The sequence below is a fragment of the Nicotiana tabacum genome, chromosome 1 (genome assembly GCF_000715075.1).
Source record: "Nicotiana tabacum cultivar K326 chromosome 1, ASM71507v2, whole genome shotgun sequence".
NCBI classification, from domain to species: Eukaryota; Viridiplantae; Streptophyta; class Magnoliopsida; order Solanales; family Solanaceae; genus Nicotiana; species Nicotiana tabacum.
Window position 1 is genome coordinate 95,557,228 of NC_134080.1, and position 12,488 is coordinate 95,569,715.

The following is a 12,488-nucleotide window of genomic DNA, read 5'->3' on the forward strand; positions in this document are numbered from 1 at the left end:
GTAGGTCGAGCAGAGTGGCTCATAGATTAATTAACTGAATACAGAGATCTCCGGGTTGAGGGAGTGAAATGAATCAGCGGCCAGGGAGTTGGCGATATCTCGGGATCTTCTCGAGGATGCTTGCAGGGATGTTGCTGCCTTGGCCTTGGCAAAGTCTGAGGTCAAATGAAACGTTGTCACTTATCAGGAAGATGCAGCCACGACGCACAGAATAGCTCGTGACATATCAATAGCAACTGAGCAGAAACTAACCCGAGATATTAAGCATGCTAAGGCGGAGGCGAGGAGAGAGACCCTGAAGGAAATCGGAGCCAGAGGTATTGACCTGTCAGCTGATCTCAGGGAGGCCCATAAAGTGGAGGAAGAACTGTCACTTTTAGCTACCCCTGATGAGGGCAAAGATAATAGCGATGAGGAGTAGTCTCCGGGTCATTTTGTATTCCTTCCTTTTCCCCTTGTATTGGGAATGGGTTGTGTAAAGATGTTGTTTTGTCAATGTAAAAAAGGGTTTTCATTCTGCCAGCCCTTCTATTCTCCTTGCCCCATTGCTTTCGTGTTTTAGCTTTTTCCTCTCAGTGTCGGCCCATCAGAGCCTACTCTCGGATCAACTAGGACCCTGAAACTAGCCATGTCCCAGGGTTAAATCTACAGCTTCTCTCAGACTGATGCTCGTGACGTCGGAGGTCTCCACGAGGTCCCATAGTTTTGTGAGTTACGTGGGATAACAATATTCGTATGATCTGATAAAAAAAAGAGGGGGCCAGGGTAATTCTGCCAGTACGCTTTCCTAGGAGAGGGTGACGTTAACGCGGCCACAATTAATTGGCCCTCTTGGGTAGGCGAGCAGTTGTTGCTTTCCCCCTATATATTTATTCATCCGTCTCTCAAGTGGCGAATTTGCTATTTTGAAAAGGCTGTCTCTTCTACAGAACCTGGCGCTTTGTGCTAGTCTTTCCGCTTTCCTATTTCAGAAAATTTTTCTCAAATCCTTATTTCTCCCCTCCCCCACTTTGTCGTAGCCATGGCTGCTACGTCGACGTCCGATCATTGGATGGAGGGGAGTCCCTCCTGCGTTCCACATTCGGTTGGCTCTAGTGGCTCGCCTCCGGCGTCAGGTGAGCGAGGCTCGGGATGCCCTACCGCGAGGAGAGCTATCACACCGGGGAAACCTCCCAATGTTCCGGGCCATCGGGAGCATGTGTCGAGGATCATTTCATCAATCGGGGAGAAAAACCTCGAGCTGATCAAAAAATATTGCGGATGGGGGGAAGGCGTGATTTTGCAATTACCTTCCATCGAGGAGAGCGTTATGACATATGTTGAGGGATTTTTGAGCGTATACACTCATGTTTTCGCGCTGGGTTCCCCCAACTAGGTCGTGCTCGATTTCTGTCGGAGATATCAAGTAACACTGGTGCAGGTTCATCCCTCCCATTAGATAATAGTGCAGGCGATGAGATATTTCGCCGACAAGGCCAGGATAGAGTTTACCCTCAGCCATCTCGTGAGGTTGAATCGGCCATTGCGCTACCGGGGCCTGATTGCTCTTCAGCGTCGATCCACACGAGCTCCTGTAGTCAGCAGCGAGGAGGACGAGGACCAGGAATGGATGAATCGATTCGTTTGGATCCGAACGACAGACGTCATTCCTTGAGAATTTTTGCCATTTCCTGAGAAATGGAACTTCACACGTAAGTGATTCATATGAACTGTCTTTGTTTCGACCAGAGGCTGGCTCCGTAATGATATCTTTCTATTCTTTATTTGTAGCAACTCATTGGTCGCCTGGCGAGGTCCCTGATTTATCCGAGTGGTTTCGTAAGCTGGCAGCTTGCTCGATTTATGATAGGCGCCTTGCGTATTTGATTAAAACCTGTTTTGATATCATTGTGTTTTGGAAATTATTACCATGTTTTGTGCTGAATGCCATATTTGGACCTTGTGCCAACTGTTTACCATGAAAATGGTAATAACAATTAAATTTGTTGATGGGACTCTAAAAATACGTGATCTATTTTTATGCTAGTTTGTTAAGCAGGTGATGATAAGTATGTGGGATTTAGAAACGAAATAAAGCTAAGGAGAGAGCTATTATCGAACTGATAGGGCAGTTATTCGGGGTCTCGGGCTTGTCGATTCCGGGCCTCGAGGTCGATCCCGGAGCTCGATTACGAGCTATCAAAGACAGTTGCTATGTGACTAACAGTTATAATAAAATTAAAGGTGGCTCTTTATGGCCAATGATAGGTAATAAATGATGAATAAATATGAAGACAATAAATGAAAGCAATAATATCAAGAGAGTGTATGACAGAGCAAAGAGAGTATTTTTGTATATTTCTTGTGGAGCAATTGGACCAACATAGTTTACAAAATGGGGAGGATCCCCTTTATATAGGAGGGGAATCCCTTCATAGTACAACAAGCATTAATTACAAAGGTATGGGGACATAACAACTAGATGACACCCTGACTCGGGTCTTAGAGTAGCTCTCTAGGCTCCGTCAGTCCTAGCCATGTGCCTTGGGAACTCCCTATTTCCACCATGGCCATGGTCAACATTATCCTAAGATCGAGTGCCCACGAACCTCGAGGGAGGAAACTCGATTGTAACCTTGTAGCCTCGGGACTTCGAGATGGTCTTCCGAGGTGCTTCGATAATGAGAAATTGGACCCTCTGATTTCACCGTATACAGATAGTCCCCGCATTTCTTAGAGAGGAGTGATAAGAAACGATTTTGAAACCTAACTCTTCGGATTTCCCGTAGTGACGTCACGCTGATGATATCATACTTATGAGGTAAGCCTCCACGATAACCGGTACATCCCATGGACTTGTCTTTCAGCGTCATTCAATGTGCTGCCTGTTACACCCCATAAGTTTAACAACTGATTCGGATGGTCACCACATATAGAAGCAGCAAATTGATTTTTGAGAAAATTAATCTTTTCTATTAGCTTGGGATTTTTTAAATCCTGTTCTATAGTAATGGAACAAATGTCATTTTTCAAAAATTCAATTTGATTTATTTTTGAAGAAATATTATTTGAAATTACTTTGTTCAAAAATCTTTGAACTGGCTCGGTTATAAACTCAAAAGTGATACTCTTACCATTATAAGTACCAGTAAAACTCTTTGTATCCCAATATAATAAAGGCATTAATTTTATAAAAAATGGGACGCCAAGTATCACTTCCTGGTGGATGTCTTTTACTAAAATAAAACTTTTAGGAATGCATGTATCATGTTGACAAATATAAGCTTTAGGTAATTTATATGAAATACCCATTGTTCCACTACTAGCATTCTTTAAATGGTGAGTGATTTTATGAAAATATCTGGAGGGTATAACTCCTTCTTTTACATAATATAAATCTGCTCCACTATCAAATAGAGCAACAAACTCTTTTTTGAAATTGTAATCAATTAAAAGAGTTATTTTTATTAAAAAACTTTTGAATGATAACATATTGTAATTTTTCTAAAAATTCATCTTCAGGAAAATCCATTACTGCCAATAAAGTATTAGCAGTCTGTTTCTCTGAAGAACTAGAAATATTATTTATTTCAGTAATCTTAACACCGGGATCTGTATTTATCACCTCTGAATTTTCTAATTTGAAAATCCTTTCATCTAAATCTACATTTGAAGCTTTTAATTCTGATATTACTTTCTTTAGATAACTTATCTCAGTACTTAAATCTTGGACAGTAGCAAGCCTTTCAGGCTGGGACTTATTTTTCACCATTTTTCTGATTTCAGACATGGTGTAAGGTCCTTTTTGAGATGGAATTTCTTCCACCTCTATTCCTACCTCTGGATTCGTAGGAATTTTATCTAGTAGCTGGGACCTTAATTCAGGGTCTTTAATAACCCTTAGTAAATCAATTAAATTGTCATTAGACAAAACATTAATTTTTAAATCCCTAAATTGGAAGTAGATATTAAAAAGTTCATCGTCGATATTACAACAATGATTTGAGCATTGTCCCTTATTATAAGTCTATTGCTCTTCTTCAGACGATGAAGTATAACTTTCTTCATGAAGGACCCTTAGGTCTTCACTTGTTGATGAAGATCCTTCATCAGTATCAGATATTTCTGGAGAAGAATTTAAAAGAATAATACATAAAGAATCTTTGATATGATCATCTAAATCTAGTTCTTTGATCTTATCTTTGATCTTGCAATCTTTTGCATAATGGCCTACTCTACCACATTTATAACAGGCCTGAGGGTTTTTGATTTAATAAAACCCTTCCTGGCTTTATGAAAAGCCTTTCTCTTTTGGGTCTTTTCGTGCCGTTTTTCCAGCGAACCCTTTTTCCTCTTGAAATCCTTTTTATGGGATTTCTTTCTTCTGGATGGTATATCAATGGCGAATTGTTCACAGAATTCACCTAATTGTTGTCTCTCAGTGAGCCGATGTTCTTGATTTGTTGGTTTAGCTTGATCTCATTACACAAAGCTAAATCTTCCTGAGTGCATACACTAAATAGTTTACCATATGAGTAATTATTATAATCAATACTCATTCTTGTGCCTCTAAGGACCTTTCTAATCCTCTCAGCAAATAAAGGAGGAAGTCCATCTATGAATTTAGACTTCCAATGAGTACTATTACTATCTTGTAATTCCATCACTCTAGATAAGAAAACATCTATATACCATCTAAAAGATGTGAGAGTTTTACACCTCAAATTCTGGAACATTGTTCTAATGGTCTCACTATTATCAGACCATCTTCCAGAAAAGTGTTCAATGATATTCATGACTAAAGAATAGACTGAGTTTTGAACAATCTTATCATCTTCAGTCTTTGTTGCATGCATTATTTGAAATCGCTGGTCTTGAGTGAGATAATTTTCCCACTAGCCTTTCAGTTGACCAGTAAATCCGGCAATAATCATTTCTGCAATTGCCCAATCTGTATTCTTATTAACTTTACAGATAGTACTATACATAAGCATTCTATGTACTATCGTATAAATTTTCCTTTCGGCAAGACCATCTATGTTACATTCATAGATATCTGACCCACTATAACCTTGGTGGTAATGGTCATTATCTTGTTCTTCTATTAGAACATCTTGGGGTGTTGGCCTAGGATAGTAAAACATTCTTTGATAGGGTTTTAGAGCATACTTTTCAGAGATTTTATTAATCTCGTCATCTACTTTCAGATTGCTAGTAGATGCATGCTCTAAACTTAGAGGACTAACTCTAAATTCACCTAACTTCTTAACAAGAAGTTGTTCAATATTTTCTAGACTTACATCATCCAGAATTTTTAATTTAAAGTCTTTTACCTCAGGAGGTGGTTGGATACTGGTGGTAGCGATCTTCTCTTTACCTTTAGTATCCTTTTATTGGATTTTTTTGGACTTCAACTATAAGCTTGTACAATTTCTCATGAATCTTAATAACCTGTTCACCTAGAATACTCACATACATGTTAGTATAATTGTTCTGAGTAAGCATCGTATTCAAATTCTTTGCAGTTATTGCCGCAACATCATTTTCAAATATTTTTGAAAAAGCAGTACAGTAAATAATTTTATCCTTTTCCCCTATATGAAAAGATTGTTGGGGTGAAAAAATAGAATTGACAATATTTCCATTCGTGAGCGTATAATCTCTTTCTAACACAGAAACATAGTTATAAACATGCTTAGACATAAACCATGGAACAAAAGAAATAATTTTATTTTTCTTGCTAATGTCTGTATAAAAGTCATGTCTAAAGAATTGTATCAATTCAGGAGTCATGTTTTCATGAAACCATTTTCTGAAAACAGCCCATCTGGGTTTTAGAAATTCTTCTAAAATCATTTTTCTTGCCGGTGAACCCGGACTAAAATCTATCTGGTTTTCAACCATTATTAACACCATTTGAAAAATCCATTTCGGGAAGCAGTTAGTTCAAGATCTTTATTAATCTTGACGATATTATCACTGCTGATGCTAATATCATTTATTCTATTACTTTCTCTTATTTGTGATGTGGATGCTCTAGATGGAAAATCTACCACATAATCAATCGGAGAAATGAATGAGGAATTGGATCTAGTAAATCAAGATGATAGACTAATATTATCAGTTTGAACGGGTTCATTGAACCTGATCTTAATAGCGCCATCTGAGGTTTGTTCTATTTCTATAACCTCAGTATTACCAGTGTTTCGAGGTGCAACAGCTTCCTCCATGACCCATTCTTTAGGGAAATAAATTTCATCCCATTTGATAGGTCTTCTGGTAGTTACTTTGGATTTGCCAAAGTTGGTTTCTATAAGGATAGTTTCATTTTTGAAGTCCATGATTTTGCACATATGATTCAAGGTATACAATGGTTTATAATAAATCCTATAACATATACATATAACTTCTGTACCGGGCAAATAGTCATAACCATGCAATTTAATGCTAAGTATTAAAGCATTTAAAGAATTCTCATCATTAAGAGAAATTTGCAAATTGGGGTAAGCGTTAAAATAAATAGGGCCATAAGCCAAACTAGTCTGCACAGTCCCTATAAGAGACTTTTTCCAGTTCTAATTTTTGTCATGTCTAAGAGCTGCTATAAAGCTTTTAGGTAAGCCTCTTAAGGTAAGTGGCTTAAAGGCAACTTGTATTAAGCCTATGTGTATAAATCTATGTGAATCCCTATAAGGGGCTAAATCACTTTCAGATAATAATCTGATCGTAGCATGATCACTATCTACGGTGATCGTCTCTTCAGTAGTTTTAACTACTTGTTTTAAACCTATTCTTTCGAATGTTCCTAACTGGTATATATCCTTAGGCTTGACTAATGGTATAGTCCATTTATTAAGTAGATCTAATTGTTGAGGTAATTCATATTCCTCTTTTCTACTGTTTTTAACAGTAGTCTTCTTCCTAATGATATTCATTAAAAAAATAGTGTTAAACTTAGCTTCTAAGGTTCTTTACTAACATGGCTCTGATACCAAAGGGGCTACAGGATCGCTTCCGAATGGGGCTCAGGAAATGAATTAAAAGAACACCAGTCCTGGCCAACTACTAAACTCTACAGTAAACCTTAAACCACGAGGCTCCTCACAACCCTTCAACGGCCACTTGCTTAAAACGGGTTTACGAGCCCCACCGGTTAGGTTGGCCTAACCAAGGTCTACTGTCGAGATTGGTAACTGCCTGGACTATATGGCTCTTAACCCAAAACCCCATCGGGTTGACACAGTAAACTCCTAACTACCAAGCATGTATAGTAAATAACCTTTGAAAACCAAGTTTAACACTTACCTGTTTAGCCTATCATTTAGGCTAACAATACTTCAGATATGGAAGAGGGAAGGAGAAGAACAGTACCATTCTAAGTGGAACATTTTTGGTAAAGAAAAAAAATGGTTTGTAAAAAATAATTCTATATAGTTATTAACATTACTACTTTCGAATTTGTTTTAAATTGTACACACAATATAGGAAAATTTATGAGGTTTTCTTTATTGTAAAGATTGAAATTATTTTCTCACATGAAAAGAAGATTATTTTTTTACCATTTCAAAAATTAAGCGTACGAAAATTTGTACTCCCTATATGAGATTAGGAGAATTATAAGTTGAGAAAATATATGTATTTTTACATGGATATTTTATTGAAATAATAGTGTATGTATTTATTTTATATGGTGTCACATGGCCATGATAATAAGTTATATAAAGTATATTAAAAATGAGTAGTATTTTAAGTAAGTTGAAATAATTCGTAATTATGTGGGTAATTAATAATTATCCAAAAATAATTTTGTATGAGAACATCACCTGGCAGCCATGCAAATAGTCATATAATGACTCTTAATATGTTGGATAAGGTGACATTTTGAGGACTAAGTTAGGCCAAGTCATACCTAAAATTATGAACCCACATGAGGCTAAACTTGGTGCTAAAATTTCACACACTCAAGTTTCTTGCTAAGATATACTTATTTGGTAATGACAAAAACAAACAAAAAAAGCCAGCAGAACTATATGGTAGTAATAATAATATAACTTGGAAAATGGTACAAAGGAGATTAATGTCAACACCGATATGAAACAAGTACCTCAAAATCACAATCTGAAACCTTTCTTTTCAAAGGAGTCTGCTTCTGAATATTTAGGGCTCTTGCTTGAGCTTTTGCAGCAATATGAGATAATATTGGAGTAAGCTCATCACTCTGACTTTCATATTTAAGAGATAATCCCATTTCATCTTTTATTTCATGTGTTTGTAAAGTGGATCTTTCACTGATGAAAGAGGGATTCCTTTTACATAAATCTTCGTTTGCTTCCCTACCACATATGTATCTCAACTAGTTATTTTAAAATGAAATAAAGAACATGGTAGAATCATATGTATAAAATATAGATTTAATATTACAAAATCCAAATATTTTGGTGGCTGAGTGTGAATTTCGAAACTTCCCAGGTCTAGCAAGAATTTTCGCAGTAGTGTGCATATTCTTCGGTAGTAACAAAGCTTCAGTTTTAGGATCTCACAGGACTCTATTTATATCTATTATATTCAATAGTGTTCAGTGTGGTTAATTAACTATATTGAGAAATGGAGCTAGAGTTGAAACGGACAGCCGGAACAGGGGATATTAATGCTTTCTATGGAGTAGTTAAAACTATACACAGAAGACTTTAGTTTTCTATATACACGGCAAAATTCTAGCCACATAGTATTTTTTTTACTTTTCTTTTTGTACCACTTTTTGGTTTTTATTAAGAATGAGTAGTACTCCTGAAGACAACTTAAGAAGTGTAACATACTTATCTACCAGACAACCACGCACTTTTTGTGATATAGTAGTTTGAATATTTTAGTTTTAAACTAAATCTAGTAAAAGACATTAATTTGTCATGTAGGTCGTTGGAATTGTATCTAACTGTGAGTATGAAGGCATATTTGTCTTGAAAACCTTAGTAAGTTAGAATGTAAAAAAATACAGTATTGAGAACACCACATGGGAAGAAGACAAGAGGGTAAAGCAACAGAAAAAGAACTTATTGCTAAAGAAATGGAAAGCGGTTAAAACTAGGTGGAAAGCTTAGAAGCTTTGAGAACGGTAGTTTGCTTGATCAAATTCTGAATATCCAGCAGCATCTAGCCATATCCATGGATCTATCTATGGCAATTATTGGAGCTGTCATCTACTGTATCCTACCAAAGGTCTATGCTAGTAATCTTGTATCACGAAAGAAAATGTATTTTTGTTTAGAATGGTTGTCAAGGAATTCACTAATTCGACTGAGAAACGAAGCACAAGAGACAAGTTAAACTAAAGTTCTGTATTATCACCGACTCATGAGTTGAGTAAACTTCTGCTTAAGGGCTTTCAGCTGTTGTTCAGGTATGTTAAGGCTAAGCTCTTCCTTTATTTTGGCATGATCTCGTCGTTACACAAGTTTGATAACGAGTCATAAAAAAAATTTATATCCCAGAATTTACGTATATTTTGCTAGTCTCGCAAGTTACGAATATTTTTCTAGCCTTGTACGTTACAATATTCTCATTATCAGCATTTCATATTCAATTGAATATTTCTTTCTTCCAGTCAAGAGAGCAGAGAGTCTATATATACAGTATTACAGTATTTTTATTACCATCGAGCTATAATCGATGGGCAGACCCCTATTGGACAACCTCTGATCAGATGGTAAGTTATATACCGATCCTACTGTGGCCGAGCGCTTATGAGCGAGCCCAGTTGGTCGAGATACAGAGCCTAATATGGTGGAGCGCCTATGAACGAGCCTACTACGACAGAGCAGTTATATATATACCGAGCCTACTGTGGCCGAGCACTTATGAGCGAGCCCAGTTGGTCGAGGTACAGAGCCTAGTATGGTTGAGCGCCTATGAGCGAGCCTACTACGGTAGAGAAGTTATATATATACCGAGCCTATTGTGGCCGAGCACTTATGAGCGAGCCCAGTTGGTCGAGATACGAAGCCTAGTATGGCTGAGCACCTATGAGCGAGCCTACTACGACAGAGCAGTTATATATGTATATATATACCGAGCCTTATAAGGCCGAACAACTATTTTACTTACTATATTGAGAGAGTTGAGTCAGTATCAGCATGTAAGCATAACTACAAATTATCTTTGACTTCCAGTTGCTTTCACTTATTATATTATCAATCCAGTTTCAACTTTCAATACATGCCTTACATACTCGGTACATTATTCGTACTGATGTTCTTTTGTTGGGGATACTGCATTCATGCCTGCAGGTATAGATAGTCAGTTTGACGAGCTTTCATATAAGACGAGATTGGATTCAGCGAAGGATCGGTAAGACTCCACCTCATTCGGAGTGCAGCCGAGTCTATGAGTCATTGTGTCAGAGTTTTATTACATACTTATGGGCCAGTCAGTACCTTGCCCCATTTGATGTCAAATAATCTTAGAGGCTTTGTAGACAGGGTTATTTTGTACAGTATATCAGAGGTCGTAACGGCCCATATGTATTCTTGTTTTATGAACAATGGTTCATTAATATAACATTTGCCCACCTATAATTGTACTTTACGTGTTGTGGCTGTATTGGACCATGATAATTACAAAGAAAATGAATGAGTTCCAGAGTGGTTCGCTCGGTCCAGTGCGGCAATGGGTGCTAGCCACACCTCCCAAGGTTGGGGCGTGACACTGCCGATTCTCATTCTTCAAGGCGACCGTATCGCTATCGATCCAGTTTCTAATAGCGCATTGATTGCGCCTGTCGATACGTCTTCTAAAGGCATTGATGGCATTGTAGGCCACACTATCATCCCCTATAAATGGGGCCTTTCCATGCTAACTTTTTATTCAAGTGTTTCTCAACATCTTTCCATTCCTTTCTTATCATTCTCATTATCATTCTCTTATTACTACCTGCCATGTTTGGGGTTTCTGACCTTAAGGTCTTATGGCGGCGTTCTTACCAGCCGCACCATGGCCTCCTACCTGGACTTCCCTATGCCGAGCGAGACTATACCGTCTCGTTGTTGGTGTTGTTATTGTTTCGGCTATTGTTGTTGTCATCGTTGGACTGAGGTGACGAGATAAATTGGGTCGGCCTGTTTCGACTTAGGAGGTCATTTGGACTCTACACCGTTGCTTGGGAGAGTGTTCGGACAATACACCGCTGCTCACTTTTCTATCCTTGCCTGGTGTGGCACTTCATCCCTCGGGTTTTTTCCTAAGGGATAAAATGGCGCAACTGGCCATTAAGCTCGCACATCCCGGAAGGTGGACTTGGAGCGGTCGTGCGAGTGGGGTTGAGGCCCGCCGAATCTTCAACCTTTGGCTTCGTCGTGCTATGTCTCTTTTTTTTGCCTCTTCTGCATCACCTTCCCCGACTTTACCTTATCGCTTTCCTCTTCTTCATCTTCGCCCTCAGAGATATTGCTCTGTGGGATTGAGCTGGGAACCTAGAGGAGGTGGCGGTCGAAGGTATCACCGTCGAGGGTGCATGCTCGAGGAGGCGGTGCTCGGAGATGCTTCTACCGGAGATGAATATTCAAAAGTAGACTTGGTTCTAGGCTTTTACTACATATGTACTCGCTTCTTTGTTTCTATGTAAGGACCTTTCACGGGCTTTTGAAACTGAATATTCATGAATACAGAGATATTTTCTCAATTTTTATCTTTGATGCTTGCTATAATCTTTTACGTTTGTGGAGATTCTGCATACACGACTCTGTATGTTGTTGCTAATACCGAAAGTGTGTTTCAATGTGCACCATATGCCATCATTGATAAATTGAGAATGTGTGAAAAATGTGAACTATATGCTAAAATTCCTAGATTCAAAGTCAAGTTTAAATTGAGATTGTTATGCCAAACCATGTGAAATTATCTCCATGCTTACAACTTGAATTGCTCTTGTATGTGCCTACGATCTTAAATGGCAAGGTTAATGTTGAAAATGGGAATAATGTGAAACGTGAGTTATGAAATGTGGCCTAGTGCCCAGTATGATGTGGTAATTGTGGCCCCAAGCGCCGATGAACTAATGTGTGTGAAACAAAAATAGAATAGGGATGACTAATGGAAAAGGGTAACGTATTGGTAATATGGCCTAACTGATCGGGCCGTGATCGGATGTCATGCTACACACATGGTGGTATTGTGTTGATATTGAAACCGAAAAGTGAGAATGAAATAGTGATTGAGGTATATGTCTCAAATGAGGCAGCTTAGCCAATCGGACCGTGATCGGACTCCGCGCAAGAAAGTGGTGGTATTATGAATGATGATGCAATAATATGGAATGCCCCAACCTAAAGTTACGAAAATTATGTGAAAGCTATGTGAACCCTTTTATTTGATGATGTGGTGATTGTTTGAAGCTTTGTTAGTCCTTATGATTTCATTACTCTTGTATGGTTGTTCTTTCTAACAAGATGGTGTTTAGTTATACATACTAGTACTATTCCATGGTACTAATGTCCCTTTTGCTGGGGGCACTACAT

At 38.1% G+C, this 12,488-nt stretch overlaps 1 long non-coding RNA gene across 1 annotated transcript; it reads left to right on the top strand.

The window, feature by feature from the left end:
- Positions 1–8,055: 8,055 nt before the first annotated feature.
- Positions 8,056–10,547, top strand: LOC142181468 (uncharacterized). The gene is made up of 2 exons (XR_012710137.1): positions 8,056–8,183; positions 10,263–10,547. It is a non-coding gene; the product is annotated as an uncharacterized LOC142181468 (long non-coding RNA).
- Positions 10,548–12,488: the final 1,941 nt, after the last annotated feature.